Source organism: Macaca mulatta, chromosome 10 (genome assembly GCF_049350105.2).
Source record: "Macaca mulatta isolate MMU2019108-1 chromosome 10, T2T-MMU8v2.0, whole genome shotgun sequence".
NCBI lineage: Eukaryota > Metazoa > Chordata > Mammalia > Primates > Cercopithecidae > Macaca > Macaca mulatta.
The window spans coordinates 15,896,124-15,918,538 of NC_133415.1; the positions used below are offsets into that span (position 1 = coordinate 15,896,124).

A 22,415-nucleotide genomic window follows, 5' to 3' on the forward strand; every position below is an offset into this window, starting at 1 on the left:
GAGAGCCTGTACGATTCCAGCCACGCTGAGTCTGGAGTGGTTGGTCCCAGTCAGGGCACATTTGCTCCCCAGGGACGTTGCTAATATCTGGAGACATTTTTGATGGTCTCAACTGGAGAGGGTATGTAGTGGGCAGACGCCAGGGATGCTGCCAAGCACCCTACAATGCACAGGACGGCCCCCACAACCAGGGATCACCTGGTTAAACATGACAAGGGTGCCGGGGGTGAGAGACCCTGGTCTGGAACCCCATTTTTCACCAGAGTCCCCCAGTACCTCTCCTATTTTTTTTTACATTAGTTCTATGGGATGCAGGGCAAAGGTAACAGCAGGAAACTCGTCTGAGCAGATCCCATTCCCTCCCCTCTGACCTGCTCTCGGTGGTTGTGAGATGAGAGTTGTATTGGGAGAGGATTTGAGACATTATTTTCATTTTAAAGCTTATAGGATATTTATGACAGTCTTTCCTTACCTGCCTTCCCCCACAAAACCAACTTCTTCAGATACACAATCTAAGTAAGAAAAGTCTGCTTACTTTGAAAACACAGCTTCAAGATAATCTCCCAATTTTTTTTTTTTTTTTTTTTTGGAGACAGGGTCTCACTCTGCTGCCCAGGCTGGAGTGCAGTGGTGTGATCACTGCTCACTGCATTCTTGATTTTCTGGGTTCAAGTAATCCTTCCACCTCAGCACCCCCCATCCACCCAGTAGCTGGGACTACAGGTGTGCACCATCACGCCCAGCTAATTTTTGACTTTTTTAGAGACAGGATCTCACTATGTTGCCCACGCTGGTCTCAAACTCTTGGGCTCAAACAAGACACTTGCCTTAGCCTCCCAAAGTGCTGGGATTACAGGCATGAGCCACTGCGCCTGGCCTAGTCACCCTAATATTTATCACAAACTCCCTCACCCTCTTCCTAAACAACTTCACATAAACCTACAATCTAGAAAACTCGGTAGGTTGGCTTTGCAGTTTCCGGACAACTCACCCAGCACCCTTTTTCTTGTGAAATGACACCCCTAAACCACTCCTATACTGAATTTCTAGAGAAACCCCTGTGGCGGCTGATGTAATCACCTGCTTTCTTTTTTTTTTTTTTTTTTGCTCTGTCGTCCAGGCTAGAGAGCAGTGGCGCGATCTCGGCTCACTGCAAGCTCCGCCATTCTCCTGCCTCAGCCTCCCGAGTAGCTGGGACTACAGGCGCCCGCCACCACGCCTGGTTAATTTTTTGTATTTTTAGTAGAGACAGGATTTCACCGTGTTAGCCAGGATGGTCTCGATCTCCTGACCTCGTGATCCGCCCGCCTCGGCCTCCCAAAGTGCTGGGATTACAGGCGTGAGCCACCGCGCCCAGCTGAAATCACCTGCTTTCTAAGTGCCAGATCACCTCTGCTTAAGCCCTTGGATCCCCAGCAGTGGAGGGGCAAATGCAGCTTGGCTAGTCACATCACATGCTTTATCACGTTTTGATTTAACCCTCAAATGGCTGTAAGGGACAGAAACCTACCGGGTTTAACATAGGAGAAATTGATCCTCAGACTCTCCCCACGCTCTGGCTGGCATTTGAACCCCGCTGCTTGGACAGCAGCTCTTTTTCCTAAGTCAGGTGCCTAAAGCTAACCCCTTGGGGGCTTTGTCCTTCAGGGACTAGAGCAGCAGCCCCCTTCTCCCCCAACTTCTGCCTGCCATCTCACCTTCTCTCCACGGAGCTCTCCTTTGTGGCCTCGGGTCCCGAGGGAGAGGAAGATCCTGAACCTCTGTCCTTGACTCTCCGAGGCCCCCGGTCCTGCAGGAGGCTGTGAGCGTCTGGGCTGGAGAAAGACAGATAGGAAGAGTAGGGTGGCTTTTGAACGGGAATTGATTGCAAAACTGGTTTCTGTTAAGTGCTGCAGGAGAAAAAAAAGCCAAACTCTCGGGCTCTTCCAGGAAATCATGGGCTCCAGCTGTGCACTTTCATTTTCCTTTTTGCCTGTTTCTCTAACTGCATGCACAACGAGATGAAAGAGCAGAATCAAAGTCAGAAGGCCTGAGTCTCTCGTCTCTGTCCTGGCTGTGTTATAGGATGGACCTATATGGGGTATGAAAATAGCTCCTGTGGCTTAGAGCTATGGTGAGGAGCCCATGAGCAAGCGATGGGGCACCTGATGAATAGTGGATTCACAGTAGCGATCATCACTGATTGTTCTGAAACTGCTTCCCTCCACAGCATCTTGATGTGGATAACAGCCCTATGAGGTGCACGGCCGGCATTTAAGGGCTAATAACTCTGAAATGCAGAATCCTCTGAAAATGGAAACTTTTTTATTTTATTTTTTATTTTATTTTTGAGATGAAGTCTTGCTCTGTTGCCCAGGCTGGAGTGCAATGGCACGATCTCGGCTCACTGCAACCTCCGCCTCCTGGGTTCAAGCTATTCCCCTGTCTCAGCCTCCCCAGTAGCTGAGATTACCTGCGCCTGCCACCACGCCTGGCTAATTTTTGTATTTTTAGTAGAGATGGGGTTTTATGTTGGCCAGGCTGGTCTCAAACTCCTGACCTCAAGTGATCCACCCACCTCAGCCTCCCAAAGTGCTGGGATTATAGGTGTGAGCCACTGCACCCGGCCTGAAAACGAAAACTTAAAAAAAATAATAATTTATTCATTTAGTGACAAAACCTGAGCTGATCTGGCATGAATTCACTTATGGTTTTTATGTCTCTTCCTTAATTTGAATATTCACTGTCACTGTAAAAATATTAATATGTTTGACTGAGGAGGGCTGCTGGGGGTGGGTGGGTTACACAGTACGTGATACCTGCACCCCATTACCTTTCTAAAAATCACTTGGGGACTCTGACATGCATCTGGCCTCAAGGATTGGAGATACAGGATGTGATACTCTGTCTCCCACTTTAAGGAAGAGGAAACTCAGGCTTCTAGAAGTTGTGGGTTGTTAGTGATTACACAGCTAAGAACCAGTCCTAGGCGCTGTGTCTGCAAGAATGAGCCCACAGTGTGGTTACGGGCTGAGATCTGTGTCTCTCTAACATTTCTGTCACGTTGTGATCAGAAGTCACGTGGTTTGCAGAAATCCCCAGTCACCACCCCTAGCTGAGGCCACACTGGGTGCTGTTGCTTTGCAGAAGGCGTGGCCCACCTAGCCAGTCCTGCCTTTGCGACGATGGAGGCCACCTCCTGTCACTGGGCCCTACGAGCAGGAATGAGGGGTTAAGCGCTGCTGAGTTGGGTCCTGTAGGGGCCTTTCCAACCCTGGCATCCCAGATTCCACAAGCCAGCCCTGCTGTGGCCTCCCACACTTGGAGAACACTCTAAACACAGCGTGACCTTGAAGCGGACTTGGCTGCCTGGCTGGGGTCGCTGAGCCATCCCAGGCCTGCCTGCTGTTTTCCCTGGCAACAGACCCAGATGTTGTGGTCACTGCTCGGTCCTGGGAGTCTCAGGGGCCAGACCGGCCATTGGATGAGGGGCAGTGTTTACCACCAGGGCTCTTGTGAAACGATCGCCCCAAGAGATGCTGTGTGAGAAAAATGTTCTGTAGCCAAATGCAGGGAAGTGCTGCTTATGTAAGGGAACAGAAAACATCCACCCTATAGGTCAGATGAACAAAAGTGGGGAGTTGTTTAATTTCCTAGAGTCCACTTCCCTTCCCTCAAGGCCCAAGACCTGCTGAAAAGAAACAAACTTGCCTGAAGACCCCTCAGTCTCTTGTGGTTTAAAACACACTCTCAGGCCGGGCGGGGCACGGTGGCTCATGCCTGTAATCCCAGCACTTCAGGAGGCTGAGGCAGGCCCAGTAATCCCAGCACTTCAGGAGGCTGAGGCAGGCAGATCGCCTGAGGTCAGGAGTTCAAGGCCAGCCTGACCAACATGGTGAAACCCCATCTTTACTAAAAATACAAAAATTAGCTATGTGTCGTAGTGGGCACCTGTAATCCCAGCTACTCGGGGGGCTGAGGCAGGAGAATCGCTTGAACCTGGGAGGCGGAGGTTGCAGTGAGCTGATATTATGCCACTGTACTCCAGCCTGGGCAAGAGTGAGACTCTCTCAAAAAAAAAAAAATTTAAAAAAATTAAAAAAAAAAAAACACGCACGCACACACACACTCTTTTGGGTAAAGTCTGTCATTTGGGGGTGAATGTTCAGGCAATTTAAGTTCGAATTTTCTGTCAGGGCTTTTTATGTTTTCTTAAAAGTTTGCCTCCCATTGAGGCTGCAGTGAGCTGAGATTGCACCACTGTACCCCAGTCTGGGTGACAGAGCGAGACCCTGTCGGAAGGAAGGACGGAAGGAAAAGGAAGGGAGGAGGGAGGGAGGGAGGAAGGAAGGAAGGAGGAAATTTGCCTGCCTCTGAGATGGCATCTGGGAGCAGGGGCTTGCACTGGCCCTCTGGGGTTCCACTGGCCCACAAAAAGGGTCCTTTGTGACCCTCCCACCAGGCATCACCGGCTCCCGGACACCTGGGTTCTGGTTTGCCTTGCACCTCTCTTGAGGAGCCGCAGGTTTTCTGTGTTGCAGCCACAACCAACCCACCCTGGGCTCAGGCTGTCTGCCTCCCAGAGAACTCATCACGCCTCGGCCCAGTGGCCCCTGGCACAGACAGGGAGGAGAGAAAGGCCTTGAAGCACATTTTGACCCTGAGATTCTTGAATTTCTTCTCTTCTCTCTGGCTACAGCATGTAAGGAGAGTTTGAGCAAACACTGTCCTGAGTGCAATTTGCCAAATGTAGCAAAAGTTCCATCGTAACCTGCATTGCTTTGCCTGGAAGCAGTTTCAGGATCCTGGGAATCCAGGCCAGAGTGAAGCAGGGAAGTAGCCATTACAAGGGGAGAGCGGAGCACTGAACTTGAACCCAGGACCACCAAAAGGGCCAGGCCTGGCATGGCCACACCCTTGTTTCTTGGCCCACAGCAACTAACCCTCACCCACTTCCATTCTGTCTCCTTCCTGGGATTCTTGTGAGGAAGTTTTTGTTTGTTTGCTTTTTGTTTTTTTTTTTTTTTTTTTTTGGAGACGGAGTCTTGCTCTGTCGCCCAGGCTGGAGTGCAGTGGCCGGATCTCAGCTCACTGCAAGCTCCGCCTCCCGGGTCTACGCCATTCTCCTGCCTCAGCCTCCCGAGTAGCTGGGACTACAGACGCCCGCCACCTCGCCCGGCTAGTTTTTTATATTTTTTAGTAGAGACGGGGTTTCACTGTGTTAGCCAGGATGGTCTTGATCTCCTGACCTCGTGATCCGCCCGTCTCGGCCTCCCAAAGTGCTGGGATTACAGGCTTGAGCCACCGCGCCCGGCCTTGTTTTGTTTTTTTTTGAGACAGTCTCGCTCTGTCGCCCAGGCTGGAGTGCAGTGGTGCGATCTTGGCTTACTGCAACCTCCGCCTCCTGGGTTCAAGCAATTCTCCTGCCTCAGCCTCACGAGTCGCTGGGATTACGGGTGCCCACCACCACACCTGGCTATTTTCTTTTTTGGTATATTTAGTAGAGATGGGGTTTCACCATGTTGACCAGGCTGGTCTTGAACTTCTGACCTCAGGTGATCCACCTGCCTCGGCCTCCCAAACCGTTGGGATTACAGGCGTGAGCCACCCCGCCCGGCCCCAAGGACTCATCTTTCATGGGAGATCTGAGAGACTCTTGAGGGGATGTCTCCTCCTTTCTACCCTGAATTAAAAATGGAGATGTCTGGCATCCTGGGTTTGGTGGATGGGAACTTCCAAGTGCAGAATGTTACATGTGGAGCACGTGCTGGGAATATTTCACTCATGATCTCATTTCTTCCATGTGCTTCTTCTATGAAGCAGGGGACACAAGCCCAATTTATAGCTGCCAAGGCTGATGCTCCTGGGTCCCAGGACTTCATCCAAGATCATAGTGTCTAACATGACTAGGGTTAGGCGTCCAACCCACATCTGTCTGCCTCCAGTTCTTTGCACTAAAGCACATCGCAGAAGCCCACCCACATCTCTGTTCTGTGGCTGAATGATCAGTGAGTTTGCAAACTGCTCTCCTTGCGGTAGCCTGGCCAGGTGTGGGGTGGGGGTAGGCGGGGGCTGGAACAGGAGGTACAGGTTGTGCAAGAGGTGAGGTTAGTTGGCATTTTAGTTAGCAGGTTGCAAGTGACGCATCATCTTGGAGCACTGGAAGCAAAAGCAAGGAAGCTATTTATCCAGCTTGGTGGTTCTCATACTGCAAGTCACAATTTACTGTGTCCTGAAATCAGCCTAGTGGGTCGCAAGAGATAATAAAGGGAAATGAGGTCAGACGTGGTGGCTCATGCCTGTAATCCCAGCATTTTGGGAGGCTGAGACTGGAGAATTGCCTGAGCCTAGGAGTCAGACCAGCTTGGGTAACATGGTGAAACCTCGTCTCCACAAAAAAATGCAAAAATTAGCTGGGTATGGTGGTGTGCCTGTGGTCCTAGAGACTGGTGTGTGTGTTGGGGAGATGGGGGGTGGGAGGTGCTGAGGTGGGAGGATCACTTGAGCCCAGGAGGTTGAGCCTGCAGTGAGCCGTGATCGAGATTGTGCCACTGCACTCCAGCCTGGGAGACAGACCATCTTAGAAAAAAAAAAAAAGGGCCGGGCGCGGTGGCTCAAGCCTGTAATCCCAGCACTTTGGGAGGCCAAGACGGGAGGATCACGAGGTCAGGAGATCAAGACCATCCTGGCTAATACGGTGAAACCCGTCTCTACTAAAAATTATGAAAAACTAGCCGGGCAAGGTGGCGGGCGCCTGTAGTCCCAGCTACTCGGGAGGCTGAGGCAGGAGAATGGCGTAAACCTGGGAGGCAGAGCTTGCAGTGAGCTGAGATCCGGCCACTGCACTCCAGCCTGGGCGACAGAGCGAGACTCCGTCTCAAAAAAAAAAAAAAATTAAAAAAAAAAAAAAAAAAGCATTATTCAGAAAGAATCTGTCGGGAAAGGGTGGGCAAACAGGAACAGATGTTCTCACTCTGGGTCGGGGGTTTCATCCAGGACCAGCAGTCTGGTCTTTCAGCCTTCAGGCTGTGTTTTGGCTTGAAGGTGGAGTTTCACTGGGGACCTGCCCCTGTCTGCCTGGGCATTTGGCTGCCTCCTGTCGCTCTCAGTGTCTTCCCTCACTCTCATTCCGGCCCCCTGCCTTATCTAAGGGACTTAGCTTCAGTGGCGATGAGCTTAAGCTCTCCCAGCTCTCTACCCATTGCTAGGTGACATCAGAGCAGGACCCACATCTTTTCTCCTTGGCAATTAGCACCTAGCACAGTGAACCTTTGTTGAGTCCAAGGGACCTAAATTTCACAGCTCATAGTAGGCCTGGTTCGAATACAATGAGTTGGAGAAAATCGCATGCACCAGAATCCCAGAGAGGACGGGGGCTTGTGGAGGGGTGGGACGTGGCAGCTAAACTGACCAGTCCTCCACGAGCAAAGCGGGTAGGACAGAACACAAGCTCCAGTCCTTAGGGGAAGCAGTTTTTGGGGCAAGAGGGCAAAGCATAGCATCTGGCAATGGAGGAGGTATGGAGCCGAGAAGAAGCCAGATGGGCCAGAAAGGACTGGCAAGGTGTGGCACCAGGGAAGAAGCAACAAAGCGAATTGGGTTTTATTTGGTTGTTGCTGCCTGGCATCCAGTCAGGATGGTCTCCCTACGGCCCTGGGATGCTGCCAGCTCCTTCTGACTATGGGCCTGGATTCTCTAATGTGGCCCTGAAGAAGGGCTGGTTAGGGTGAGGCTCAAGGCAGTGCCTGGTGACAGCCACATCTGGGCTGCTAGGAGGACCCACACTGTTCTGCATTTAAGGCGAAGATTCTTTTTCTTTAAGACTCTAACATTCTTGCCAGGCGCGGTGGCTCAAGCCTGTAATCCCAGCACTTTGGGAGGCCGAGACAAGCGGATCACGAAGTCAGGAGATCGAGACCATCCTGGCTAATACGGTGAAACCCCGTCTCTACTAAAAAATACAAAAAAACTAGCCGGGCGTGGTGGCGGGCGCCTGTAGTCCCAGCTACTCGGGAGGCTGAGGCAGGAGAATGGCGTGAACCCGGGAGGCGGAGCTTGCAGTGAGCTGAGATCCGGCCACTGCACTCCAGCCTGGGTGACAGAGCGAGACTCCGTCTCAAAAAAAAAAAAAAAAAAAAAAAAGACTCTAACATTCTTAAAGCTTAGATTCCAAAATCCCATGGGAAAGAAGGCAAGTATTTGGCTTGACACAGAACTACTCAAATTCCTGTCTTGTGCTGTGCCGAGCTCAAGGGTTACTGTCTAGGGACCAGGCAAATTTGCAGAGAGGTCAGAAAGTCTTCTGAATTAAGGGGGAAGAAGTCAGCTGGGTGCGGCGGGTCACACCTGTAGTCCCAGCACTTGGGGAGGCTGAGGAGGGCAGATCACCTGAGGTCAGGAGTTTGAGACCAGCCTGGCTGACATGGTGAAGCCCCGTCTCTACTGAAAATACAAAAATTAGCCAGGTGTGGTGGTGGGCACCTGTAATCCCAGCTACTCAGGAGGCTGAGGCAGGAGAATTGCTTGAACCTGGGAGGCAGAGGTTGCAGTGAGCCAAGATCGCGCCACTGCACTCCAGCCTGGGCGACAGAGTGAGACTCTATCTCCAAAAAAAAAAAAAAAAAAAAAAGGAAAAGAAAAAAAAAAAGAGGGAAGAAGTCCCCTCGCTCCTTCCCTGTAGATGACCAGAAGCAGGAGTCTTGCATCAATGCTGAGTTGGACAAGGCTCCTATGGCCCCTACAAGCAGCTTGTCCCCCAGAGATCTGTACCACTGATCTGTGCTCAGAGTGCCATGGAGGGGGGAGCACGCATGACAAGAAGGGGCCTAACAGGCATCTGTCCTTGACGACAGGTGTTATGGGATGATCTTAGGTTATTTTATTAAGGCAAGAACATACCTCTTTTATTTCCCCTTCCAGAGCAACCCTGAATGCAGATGATGACATCAGACGAGCTTCTTTTCTCTTAGAAGTTCTTCAAACCAGTATTGACATGGCCTGTAGTAATTCCCTAAGGTGTGGACATGAATTCTGATTCGCACAGAAAAGCAAAGCTCTGGGGCTGAATGGCACTGGCGTGATGTCTGGGAAGAAGAGAGAATCTTCTAGCAAGGATACGCTGAGGGCTGGGAGTCCTATGAACTTGATTACAGAGACATTTGCCTTTATTTAGAGCTCAGGCCACAGTGAACAGTGCAACAGCAGTAGCCATCTCTGCTGATCTTACTATGGGTTCTGTGATCATTGCTTTATGTGCTCAGGTTAATCCTTTTATTATTTATTTCTTTATTTATTTATTGAGACAGAGTTTCGCTCTTGTTGCCCAGGCTGTAGTGCAATGGCGCAATCTCGGCTCAGTGCAATCTCGGCTCACCGCAACCTCCACCTCCCAGGTTCAAGAGATTCTCCTGCCTCCGCCTCCGGAGTAGCTGGGATCACAGGCATGCACCACCACGCTTGGCTGATTTTGTATTTTTAGTAGAGATGGGGTTTCACCATGTTGGTCAGACTGGTCTCGAACTCCCAACCTCAGGTGATCCGCCCGCCTCAGCCTCCCAAAGTGTTGGAATTACAGGCGTGAGCCACAGTGCCCAGCCGGTTAATCCTTTTAATAACTCTATAAGGTCAGTCTGCCATTGTCCTGCTTTACCAATGAGAGGAGTGAGGCTTGGAGAAGAAAAATGTGCCCAAGACTAAACGCTTAGCAAATGTTGCAGCTGGGGCCTGAGCCCAGGCAGACTGGGTTTCGAAGCCAGAATCCTAACCGTTCTGCCCTGTAGCCTCTAAGAGCCAAGGATTTGGAATCATAATTAATCAGTTTAAATTTTATGCAGTGTTCTCTGGTTCTCATCAAAGAGAGCAGGAAGCATCTCCGGAGAAGAGAGTGACCCGGAGGGCAGGGGGACCTCAGTCCTCTCACCATTCTCATTGTGTCTGGGGCTGAGTCTGGCCTCTGCAGAGCAGTGGATGAGAGCAGCAGCTCTGATTAGGGTGTGACATGGCCTATTCACCAGAGTGAGGCCTGCACGCCAGCCAGGGTCCCAGGCACCGAGCCAACCAGGAAGGGAAACTCCCTCCCATGGTGACATTGTTACTCTTGAGTCCAGACAGTCTCCTGATGTTTTTTTCACTGAACACGTTCCCAGAGAGTCTCGGAAACCCGGGGCAGTGTGGAGCTGGAGGCAGAGTACTGGTCCAGCATCGAGAGAGCAGGGAAGTCCTTTGGCTGCCCAAGTGTACCGTGGATCCTGAGCAAATCCATTCTGCTCTGAGCCTGCATTTGCCCGTTTACAGTGAGTTGAAGAGTGATCCCAAAACATGACGTCCAAGTCCTAATCCCCGTCACCTGTGAATGTGAGTTTATTTGGAAACAGGGTCTTTGCCGATGTAATTAAGGATCTTGAGATGGAATCATCCCTGATTTAAGAACAAATCCAATGACAGTGTCCTTAAAAGAGACAGAAAAGCAGAGCACACGGAGACACGCAGGGAGGAGGGCCATGTGAAGATGGGGGCAGAGCCTGAAGCGACGCAGCTGCAAGCCAAGAATTGCCAGCAGCCACCAAACACTAAGGGAGGCTTGGAACGCATTCTCCCTCGGAGCCTCCAGCAGGGCCAACCCTACCATACCTTGATTTCAGACTTTCGGCTTCCACACCTACGAGAAAATAAACCTCTGTTGTTCTAAGCCGTGAAGCTGCAGTCCTTTGTTATAGCGGCCCTGGTCAACTAATGCACTATCTCTGAGAGCATTGATGGGGTCAGGAAGCTTCCTGTTGGGTAGAGGAGCAACTAAGATACTGAACTTGGCCCCCACCCTGAGGCTCACAGGTGAGTGGAGAAGCCAAAACCTGCCCCAAATCACTGCATTTCCAGGTCCAGCGTGATACACCTTCTCCACCTAACCCCAGGCTTCCCAGGCTGGAGTGGGCCCTCAGTCTTGGGGAGTGGCCCGGCTGCCTTAGGGTGGGGTGGGAGGATGGAAACTCAAACACAGGGAAGGATGAGCCCATCAGGAACTGCAGGGGACAGAGGAGGGTGGGTGGGATGTGAGCTCTGGCAGGGCCACCCCCAGGAAGCTAGGATCTCCCACTGGGACAGGGAGCCAGGGTTAAGATTCCATCTGAGCCAGCATCTTTTCTAGGGACTATGTTGGCTCTGCAGAGGGGCCTCTGGACTTCAGGGGTTTCAGCTCGGGGGGGTGCCCTGGTGAGAGCAAGGGCTGCTGACAGCAAAGCCTAGCCCCATGCAAAGTGCTTTGCAGGACTCAGAGGAGGGAATTGAGAACTCTTGGGAATAAGGAGCCGCACAGACCAGTCAGGTGAGGTCGCAGCAGGGTCGTCAGAGTCTCCGGTTCTTCACCTGAAAATGCACATAGCAAACCTTGCCTTACAAGGGCTTTATGAAATGAAATGAAATGAGCTGCTGTGTGCATAAAGCGATTACTGTACCATTTGGCCGAAGCTTTGTTATCAAAAACATTGCTTTCCTTACAGGCTTGAATTGCACCTGAGTTCCAAAGGAGAAGCTGACATTCCTTCCTTCCAGAACATATGCCCAGTGTCTTCCACTTGAGATGGAGCTGGGATGCCAACTCTGCAAACGTGGGCTTTGGGCTTGGACAAGCCTGGGTTTGCATCCCAGCTCTGCCCTTTGCTGTGACTGTGGCCCTGGGAAAAATGAGCCTCTCTGAACTTTCCTAATGGCACTCATAAGTGGGAGACAGTATCATGTCAGGGTGTGATCATGCACGCTGCACATAATAGGTGTTTAATGATGTTTCTGAATAACAAATGATTTAAAATAAAGGCAGCTGTGCAAAGCAGTGAGAACTGATAGTAAATGTGGCCGGGGCGCAGAGAGCAGGCAGTTGGGAGGGAGGGAAGAGGGTCTGCTTCTTGAGGGGTAATCAGGGAAGCTATATTAGAAAGAATTTTTTTTTTTCACTCTCGTTGCCCAGGCTGGAGTGCAATGGTGTGATCTCAGCTCACTGCAACCTCCGCCTCCCGGGTTCAAGCAATTCTCCCGCCTCGGCTTCCTGAGTAGCTGGGATTACAGGCATGCGCCATCACACCCGGCTAATTTTGTATTTTTAGTGGAGACAAGAGTTCTCCATGTTGGTCAGGCTGGTCTTGAACTCCCAACCTCAGGTGATCTGCCCGCCTTGGCCTCCCAAAGTGCTAGGATTACAGATGTGAGCCACATGCCCAGCTGGTAGGAATGTTTTGATTGCAAATGACAGAAATCACTTCTGGCTCGTGGAATGTGACAGTATCTTGAATGAGCAAGACATACTTTTACCTCAGGGCCTTTCTTTCTATTTGCTGTTCCCTCTGTTGAAATGCTTTCTCCAACACCCCCCAAGGTATTTCTGTAGTTCTGTCCTTTATCTCTTTGAATCTTCATCAAATATCTCCTTTATCTCACTGAATCTTTATCAAATCTTTATCAAACACATTTAAATTAAATTTTAAAGTACATTTTAAGCCACACGTAGTGGCTCACTCCTGTAATCTTAGCACTTTGAGAGGTCTGAGGCAGCTGGATTACTTGAGCACAGGAGTTAAAATTCAGCCTGGGCAACATGGTGAAACCCCGTCTCTATAAAAAATACAAAAATTAGCTGGGCGTTTCCTCCCCTGTAAAGCGGGTAATAACGAGTATCTACCTCCTAGGGTTGTTGTAAGGATTTCATGAGTGCACAACCTGGCTGGTAGCAAACCTGGAGAGAGGATGGATCGTTACACAAGCGGGGTGCTGGGTAGCCCCAAAGTCCTTAGAACCCACCCGGCCCACCCCACCCCAACACACAAGGTTCAAACGTCAGCCAGGAGACCAGTGAGTGAATGCAGGGATCCCGCCTCGACTCACTCCTCTGTCTCTTCCTCCCGCTCTTCCCTCCTCCCAGGACCTGAAGGGCTTTCTGTCCCTTCCTTGAGGGTCTGCAAGGACTCTCCCCACCTTATATCCTGCCCTTTCCAAGGGATCATTTGCCCTCCTGACTCTCCTTGAGCTATAATGACGGAATAGTGGCAAGGGTGTGAGGTGTGGTGGGGGTGGGGATGGGAGTGGGGGGTGAAGAGGTGGGGAGTGGGGGTGGGGTAAGGAGGTGGGGGTGGGGAGGCAGGGAGTGGGGGTGGGGAGGTAGGGGTCGGGTGAGGGGGTCAGGAGTGGGGACGTAGGGGTGGGGGTGAGGTGTGGGGTGGGAGTGGGGGGTGAGGAGGTGGGGGTGGAAGTGGGGGTGGGGTGGGGAGGTGGAGAGCTGGGGGTGAGGAGATGGGGGTTGGGATGGGGAGGTGAGTAGAGGTGGAGAGGTGGGGGTGGGGGTGGGGAAGTGGGTGGAGGTGGGGGGTGAGGGTGAGGAGGTGAGTGGAGGTGGAGAGATGGGGGTGAGGAGGTGGGGGCAGGGGTGGAGAGGTGGAGAGGTGGGGGTGAGGAGGTGGAGGGGTGGGGGCGGGGAGGTGAGTGGAGGTGGAGGGGGGGTGAGGGTGGGGAGGTGAGTGGAGGTGGAGAGATGGGGTTGAGGAGGTGGGAGCGGGGGTGGAGAGGTGGAGAGGTGGGGGTGAGGAGGTGGAGGGTCGGGTGGGGAGGTGGGTGGAGGTGAAGAGGTGGGGGTGAGGGTGGGGAGGTGAGTGGAGGTGGAGAGGTGGGGGTGAGGAGGTGGGAGGCTGGGGTGGGGAAGTGGATGGAGGTGGAGAGGTGGGGGTGAGGAGGTGGGGGGTGGGGGTGGGGAAGTGGATGAAGGTGGAGAGGTGGGGGTGAGGAAGTGGGGGGTGGGGTGGGGAGGTGGGTGGAGTTGGAGAGGTGGGGGTGAGGAAGTGGGGGGTGGGGCGGGGATGTGGGTGGAGGTGGAGAGGTGGGGGTGAGGAGGTGGGGGGATTGGGGTGGGGAGGCGATTTAAAACTTTATTTAAAACTTTAAAAGTCACTATCCAGTCATTATCCAGTTCACAATGACAATCATGAGCCGGGCTGCAAAGGCGCAGTGAAGGTCCCGAGAACAGGTAAGGGGATGATGGGCCTGATCTTGTGAGTGAAGGAGGCTGCCCTGCAGGAAGAGTTGGCAAGGTCCAGGGACAGCCAGGCAATGGAGGCCAGAGGGCAGCTCTTGGAGATTTGGGCCAAACTGGCCTCGTGTGATCCTGCTGTCAGGGTCAGAAGCCTGGGGTGCTGCCCAACAGTGCACAGCGGGGTTCCTGGGACCACATAGAACACAGGCTCCCCCATCTCTGAACTAGGAAGATCCCCCAGCGAGGCAAATCCCGGCTACCACATGAGACACACAACTGTCTTTTGGCTTCCCCTGCGGGGTCGTGGTAACTAATTTTAACTGACCCTGATGATTCATCCAGGATGCCTGGGAACCCCCACCCCAGCCCACAACCACAGCCACTCCTCAGGGCCTGCTGAAAGCTGCCAACATTCTTCAAGTTCAAAGTCATTCCCCATGCCCTCCAAGCCCACATTCCAACTGCCTCCACGACCCATCCGCTTCACAAAACTTCTGACCCGGCCAAACTGGTCTTCTCTGGGTTTTCTGAACATTCCGCGTGCGTTCCTGCTTCTCTAGCTTTGCTCTTACCACCTTTCTTGCCTCTATTGTGCCATCAACCCTCTCCCCAGCCCCTGGCACCTGCCCCAGCATCTGTGTATTTGATCAGTGGTGATAAAACACTCACTTGAAAAAGTACTGAGCACCTATTATGAGCTGTGTGGAGTATTAGGGTGCATTCTTTATATAAATATTATTGTCAGCTTCCCTTTCTCATATTTCCACTAGATTATTGTTATTATCTTGGGCCGTGACTGGGCAGGCAATTGCTGTACCGTCACCAAGCCCGGTTTCATTTCCTCCTGGGCACACAGAGAAACCTTATTCCCACAACTCCCTCCAAGTAAGTGGTGCCTGAGGCTGTGATCTGGCTAATGGAATTTGGGCAGAAGCAATGAGCACCACTTTCAGGCATACCCCCTAAAAGATCCTCCACTCCCCCCCCTTTTTTTTTTTTTTTTGGAGATGGAGTTTCGCTCTTGTCGCCCAGGCTGGAGTGCAATGGCATGATCTCAGCTCATTGCAACCTCTGCCTCCCGGGTTCAAGTGATTCTCCTGCCTCAACCTCCCTAGTAACTGGGATTACAGGCACCCACCACCATGTCAGGCTTATTTTTGTATTTATAGTAGAGACAGGGTTTCCATGTTGGCCAGGTTGGTCTCGAACTCCTGACTTCAGGTGATCCACCCACCTCTGCCTCCCAAAGTGCTGGGATTTCAGGCTTGAGCCACCATGCCCAGCCCACCCTCATTTCTTTCTCCAGTGGTTTGCCTACTGGATGCAGAGGGATGGGGGTCTTGGAAGTCCTTGGGGAGGGAGCCTGAGTGCCTGAATCACTGGGTGTAGGAGAGCCCTGTTCTCAACTTGCATTGGACTGGGAGGTAAATGAGAACTAAATCTTTTGAGTCACGGTTAAGGACATCATGAGATTTAGGGGCTGTTTGTTACAGCTGCTAGTATGCTAACACACCAGTGTAGGCAGCCATATTTGTATTTCTGTCCTCACCCAAGCCTGGTACATAAGAAACCCTTAGTAGTCCTCCTCATCTCCCATGAGGCTTCCCTTTCATCCACCCTCCAGATGCAGGCCTGACCCTGTCGTCCCCTCTAGGAAGTTTTCTTCCCCACCTCCTCTTCCTCTTCCCAATTCTGAAATGCTGCTGATCCCCGAAAGGGTCCTTCTCTTCCGCCCTCACATTCTCCCCAGGTGAAGTCTGCTGCCTCCTGGATGCTGACACTTCCCATAGCTTAGGCTGTAACCCTGTGCCCGATGGGGTAAACTGAGGCTTCTCCAAATTGCCAGATAAATTTAGGATGTTTTGTGATGCAACTCTGGAAGGGGAACCCAATCCTGTCTCAGCAGAATAAGGATGGGGCATTGATTCCCAAGAAATGAGTCCAAGTCACACAAATGGGAAGAACAGGAATATCTCCCGAGGACCAAATGGGCTTTTTTTTGTTTTTTTGGTTTTTTTTTGAGAGAGAGAGTCTCGCTCTGTTGCCCAGACTGGAGTGCAGTGGCGCGATCTCGGCTCACTGCAAACTCCGCCTTCCAGGTTCAAGCAGTTCTCCTGCCTCAGCCTCCAGAGTAGCTGAGACTATAGGCGCTCGCCACCACGCCTGGCTAATTTTTTTGTTTTTTGTATTTTTAGTAGAGATGGGGTTTCACCGTGTTAGCCAGGGTGGTTTCAATCTCCTGACCTTGTGATCCACCCGCCTCGGCCTCCCAAAGTGCTGGTATTACAGGCATGAGCCACAAATGGGCTTTTAAAGAAGAAATGACTCTGCTGTGGGTTGTGTTTGATTTGAGAGAGAACAGCGAAAACCAGCCGCAGCCTGGGGTGACTGTGGTTTCATTTTTCCTCTCTGCTTCTCCCGCCCGCTCCCTGGGGCGCCCGCCCTGGAGCAGGGCTGACGCTGATGCCTCCTTCCTGGGGGAGCCGGGGTTTGATTGTTTTTCAAGGGAATGGGGGAGGTGTTGGGATAGGGATGGGCGGTGCCTGGGGAGAGACAATGTGTGTGGCTGCAGGATGCTGGGGAGGGAAGAAGGAAGGAGAGGACCTGGCCTAGAGACCGCCCAGACGGGCCCCTGCGCTCCCCGGCTTCCCCTAAGGAGTAAGGTCTCCTCTCCCGTGTCCTGCAACCCAGAAGTAACCACACCCATGCCCTCTCTACGCCCCTCGTGCAGCCTTCAGGGTAGACCGAGGAGAGCACCTCCCCTTTCTGGTGAAGGGAGCCCAATAGACGCTGGTGCCGGCTGGCCAGGAAGCAGGTGGACAAACCCGGCGACCGCTCCCTGGCACTACCTCACCAGAGGACAGCTCACACCTCCACAGGGGTCGAAAGAAAGAAGCTGCCTTGGGGATGCGTTTGTATCCCTCCAACTGCCAGGCACATGCCCCTTGAACGCCCGATGCTATGTGTCCCAAAGGAAACGGGTCTGCACCCACGCCCAGCCCCTCCTCCTCTTGGGTACCCCACCTTAGTAAATGGCGCCACCATCTGCCCGGTCACTCAGCTAGAAACTCAACTCCTGGCAGCAGATGACGGGCACTCTGGTTAACCGACTCTCTCCAGCCTCCAAGTTCAACCTGCCAGGAAGCCCTGGAAATCCTCCCCCCCTCTCCCCTGCCTCTCCCTCAGCTCCCAACCCCACCCCACTCAGTACATGGCCCCCCAACAGGCCTTCAAATGTCTGCCTTCCCCAAACCAATCTGTGGTTTTAAAAGAAATCAGCGCCAGGTACAGTGGCTCATGCCTGTAATCCCAGCACTTTGGGAGGCCGAGGCGGGTGGATCAGCTGAGGTCAGGAGTTTGAGACCAGCCTGGACAACTTGGCGAAACCCCATCTCTATTAAACATAAAAAAAAAAAAAAAATTAGCCTGGGTGTGGTGGTATGCATTTGTAGTCCCAGCTACTAGGGAGGCTAAGGCAGGAGAATTGCTTGAACCCGGGAGGCGGAGGCTGCAGTGAGCCAAGATCACACCACTGTACTCCAGCCTGGGGGACAGATTGAGACTCCGCCTCAAAAACAAAACAAAACAAAAATCAGGACAGTGGTTGTCTCTGGCAGGTAAGTGGGGGCCAGGATTGACTGGGGAGGGGCGTGCAGGAACTTGGGGGGATGACAATATTCTATAACTTGATACAGTTTGAGCTACATAAGTGTGTGTAGTTGTCAAATCTCAGCAAATGTATATTTAAGATGTGTGCAATTAAATGTAAATTTTACATCTTACAGCAAAAGAAAAAAATGCAGAGAAATATTGAACTCTTGTTCATGTCATGCATTGTGGAGTTTCTGCAGGGAAGCGGATGGATGTCTGCAATTTAAAATACACAAACAATGACGGGCGCGGTGGCTCACGCCTGTAATCCCAGCACTTTGGGAGGCCGAGGCGGGCGGATCACAAGGTCAGGAGATCGAGACCACGGTGAAACCCCGTCTCTACTAAAAATACAAAAAATTAGCCGGGCGCGGTTGTGGGCGCCTGTAGTCCCAGCTACTCGGGAGGCTGAGGCAGGAGAATGGCGTGAACCCGGGAGGCGGAGCTTGCAGTGAGCCGAGATCGAGCCACTGCACTCCAGCCTGGGCGACAGAGCGAGACTCCGTCTCAAAAAAAAAAAAAAAAAAAAAAAAAAATACACGAACAAGAAGAATGGATGGGTGCGTAGAGGGAGAGATAGATGTGACTAAATTCATTTAGTAAAATGCCAGTGGTAGAGTTGAGGTGGTGTTCAGTGTGAAATTCTTCCCACTTTGCTGCATGTATGAATTTTTTTTTTTTTTTTTTTTTTTTTTTTGAGACGGAGTCTCGCTCTGTCGCCCAGGCTGGAGTGCAGTGGCCGGATCTCAGCTCACTGCAAGCTCTGCCTCCCGGGTTCATGCCATTCTCCTGCCTCAGCCTCCGGAGTAGCTGGGACTACAGGCGCCCGCCACCTCGCCCGGCTAGTTTTTTGTATTTTTTAGTAGAGACGGGGTTTCACCGTGTTAGCCAGGATGGTCTTGATCTTGTGACCTCGTGATCCGCCTGTCTCGGCCTCCCAAAGTGCTGGGATTACAGGCTTGAGTGAGCCACCGCGCCCGGCCGAAAAATTTTATAATAAAATGTTAGGGAGAAATGTCTCCTGGCTCCAGATGTGTCCCCTCCATTATGTTAATCACATCCACAGTTAGTGTGATGTTTCTAGGACAGCAAATCAGACCATGGCCCTCCCTTGCTCGGAAACCCTCCTGTGGCTCTCCCTGGGGACACGCCCACACGTCTGTGGCTCCCGTGGCTGTCCACGCCTGGCCTCTGTTTATTTCTCTAATCATCACTCTCACCTTCATTTTTTCCACCACAGAAACACCAAAATATTTATACATCCTGCATAGCATGCTATTTTATGTCTCCTATGATAGAATCGCTCATTTTCATATAATACATATTCCCCACTTCTTTCTAAGTAATAGAAACTCCAATTTTTATCTGGTGATATGGCCAGGTAGAAATAAAGACTACATATCCCAGCCTCCTCTGCAGTGAGGTATGGCCATTGGATGTGCAGTAAGATCAAGTATTAATTACAACTTCTGGAAAGTGTTCTTTAAGATAGGGGTACAACCTTCTACACCCCTTTCTCCTTCCTGATGGTTGGAATGAGGGCATGATGGCTGGAGCTCAAGCAGCCATCTTGGATCAGGAGGTGAAGTCCATATGTGTAACATGACAGAGCACTAAGGTAGGTTGAAGCTGGGTCCGTGAGACTGTGGTGTGCTCTGTCAGCTTTGAATCCCCTATCTCTAGACTTCTATATGAAAGAGAAGTTAATACTCTCTTGTAGAAGCCATGTTATTTTGAATTTTCTGCTACCAACAACCAAACCTAATCCTAACACACCAACTTCTATGTCCTTGAATGTTTTGATCCTTGTACTCGGAATATCTTTTCCTCACTTTGCTCCTAAGAAACTACTATTGATCCTTCAAAACCTTGCTCGGACATCACCTTCTCAGTTACATGTTAATTCCTTGGTGGAATTAGTGTTTCCCTCCTCCATGATTTCTCTGTACCTTATATCACAGTGTGCAATTATTGAGCACTTACTGTGTATCAGGCACCATGCTGGGTGCTCCATCTTTTAATCCTCACAATTATATTTAAGATAGGTTATTCTTTTCAAAATCTCCACTTTATAGATAACAAAAGCATAGATCTTGGAAAGTTATGACACTTTTCATGGATCACAAAAGGAGTGCATGGTAGGATCAAGCACCAAGTCCAGGAGTCTCATTCCAAAGCCTTTAGCCCTATGCTGAATGGCCTCGATTATTGCCCTTATCAGAAAGTGCTAACAACATTAGGTCACACATCCTTCCCTCCTGCCACCTCTCAATGCTCAGAGGCCAGCTGGTGTCACCTGGCTCCCCCCAGAGCCCAGCACAGAGCCTGGCACACACCAGGTGAGCATGAGTGCTGTGGAACGTGACTGTCCGTTCTGAGCTCCCAAGTCCTTGTCTTGGTCCTTGTGCTTGGAATTATCCCTTCCTCACTTCGCTCCTAACAAGCTCCTATTGATCCTTCAAAACGCTGCTCAGGCATCACCTGAGCCTGGCACATAAAATTCTTCCCAGTGGGTGTCGCCTCTCACAGCCCCCCTTGCCCCACGCGTCTCCGGCAGGCTTTTGCAGCACTGTTTGGTACCTCTGCTTAGAACACTCTGCAGAACGCTCCCTCATACGTTCACATCCAGGCCAGCCGTCACCTCTGAACAAACTCCTATTGATCCCTCAAAGGCCTTCACCTCACAGGCCTAGGCGCTGCCTTCTCACCCCTCCAAAGCCTTTGCTGAGATCTCTGCTGCATTCCAGATCCCACTGAGGTATCTCCGCCACTAGACTTTGAGTCTCTTGAGAGCAAGGACCATGGATACCTTATACCACAGTGAGCAATTATTGAGCACTTACTGTTGTCAAAAAAGTTTAACCTCTAGCTGCCTCCTTACATATTTAAGTTAGGCCTACAGGTTTTTCTGTACATCATGAACTATATCAAGTGGAGGTATATAGACAGACTATAGCCTACACTGTACCAATCACCACATTTTGGCCAATCAAATGTAGCCAACTGTTCGAACCGTGTTCAGATAAGGGAAATGCCAACCTGTAACCAATCCAGCTGTTTCTGTACCTCATTTCTGTTTTCCGTATGTCACTTTCCTTTTTCTGTCCATAAATCTTCCACCACTTAGCTGTGGAGTCTCCAAGCCTACTCTGGCTCAGGAGGCTGCCCCGCTTGCAAATCGTTCATTGCTCCGTTAAACTCCTTTACATTTAATTTAGCTGAAGTTTTTCTTTTATCACTGTGTATCCACCACATTCAGTGCTCCCTTTTTCTTAATTTTATTTATTATTATTATTATTATTATTATTATTATTATTATTTTGAGACAGGGTCTCACTCTGTCGCCCAGGCTGGAGTGCAGTGGTGTGATCTCGGCTCACTGTAACCTCTGCCTTCTGGGCTCAAGTGATTCTCCAGCCTCAGCCTCCCGAGTGGCTGAGACTACAGGCATGCATCACCACGCCTGGCTAATTTTTATATTTTTAGTAGAGACAGGGTTTCACCAGGCTGGCCTTGAACTCCTGACCTCATGTGGTCCTCCCTCCTCGGCCTCCCAAAGTGCTGGGATTTCAGGCGTGAGCCACCGTGCCTGGCCAGTGCTCCCTTTTTCAGTCCTCATAGTGACATTTGAGCTAGGTTATTCTTTTCAAAATTCCCATTTTACAGATTTTTTAAAAAGCGTCCTTGGAAAGTTATGCCACTTTTCCTGGATCACAATATTAAAAGATCACAATTCATCTTCTAATAATTTGGCAAATCATCCATGGTCTTCTTTTTTTTTTTTTTTTTTTTTTTTGAGACGGAGTCTGGCTCTGTCGCCCGGGCTGGAGTGCAGTGGCCGGATCTCAGCTCACTGCAAGCTCCGCCCCCCGGGTTTACGCCATTCTCCTGCCTCAGCCTCCCGAGTAGCTGGGACTACAGGCGCCCGCCGCCTCGCCCGGCTAGTTTTTTGTATTTTTTAGTAGAGACGGGGTTTCACCGTGTTCGCCAGGATGGTCTCGATCTCCTGACCTAGTGATCCGCCCGTCTCGGCCTCCCAAAGTGCTGGGATTACAGGCTTGAGCCACCGCGCCCGGCCTCATCCATGGTCTTCTAAGCAAGGCGCCATGAATATATGGCATATAGAGACAGAAGACCGTTCCCTGCTGGCTGGGTTGAGGGACTAAGAAACAGAGAGCCCAGATGGAAGGGGCAGGACAGAGGTGCAGGCTTTTCTCCTTGTTGCCACTAGATGGCAGTAGGGCCCCCATTGTCAGCCCCTGGGGCAAGGTCACCGACTGTCTTTGCCTTTGGCTCTAGCAAGCCAAGATCCTGGACAGACTCAATGCAAAAATAAACAATCGAAGAGCATGTTGGCTTGGTCCTTTGCTGGTCTCTCACCTGGTCTCTCATGTAGAGCAGGTGAGAGAGTGAGGGGGAAGGACCCCAAATTAGACCAGTTCTTAGCCATGAAGCAGAGACCCTAAGTCAGACTGCCTGGGTTCCAATCTTGGGCTTGGTATTTCCTAGCTGTGTGACTCTGGGAAAGTAACTTACCTTCTCTGTGCCTCAGTTTTCTCAAGTGTGAAGTGAGGCTTGTCAAAGTGTCTCCCGCAAAAGCTAGGGCTGCTGGGAGGAGGGGTGCCCCCTGGTGTGCACTAAGTACAATATGAGTTTGTGGCTTTTATATTCCTGCCTCTGAGGCACTCACAGGGTAGGGGAAGGGGGCACATCTGCCGGGAATGGGTAGAGCGGGGTAGGAGGAGTCCTGGCAGGGGAGCTGTTCCTATGCAATGGG

The 22,415-nt window shown here is 51.3% G+C and overlaps 1 protein-coding gene and 1 long non-coding RNA gene across 34 annotated transcripts in view; one reads left to right on the forward strand and one right to left on the reverse strand.

Moving 5' to 3' along the window:
• The window catches only part of APOL6 (apolipoprotein L6), a 30,896-nt gene extending 28,729 nt beyond the window's left edge, over positions 1–2,167 (reverse strand). For 20 of the 33 annotated variants that reach the window (XR_013399174.1, XR_013399175.1, XR_013399173.1 and 17 more), the window contains exon 1: positions 1,698–2,167. The gene's annotated coding sequence lies outside the window, so the exon portion shown is untranslated. Of the gene's footprint in view, positions 1–854; positions 1,141–1,697 lie in introns of those variants that run through there. The other 13 variants (XR_013399168.1, XR_013399167.1, XR_013399169.1 and 10 more) reach the window with 8 other exon arrangements.
• Positions 2,168–9,379: 7,212 nt separating this feature from the next.
• On the forward strand, positions 9,380–11,804 carry LOC144331761 (uncharacterized). Its single transcript, XR_013399181.1, has 2 exons — positions 9,380–10,809; positions 11,475–11,804. It is a non-coding gene; the product is annotated as an uncharacterized LOC144331761 (long non-coding RNA).
• Positions 11,805–22,415: the final 10,611 nt, after the last annotated feature.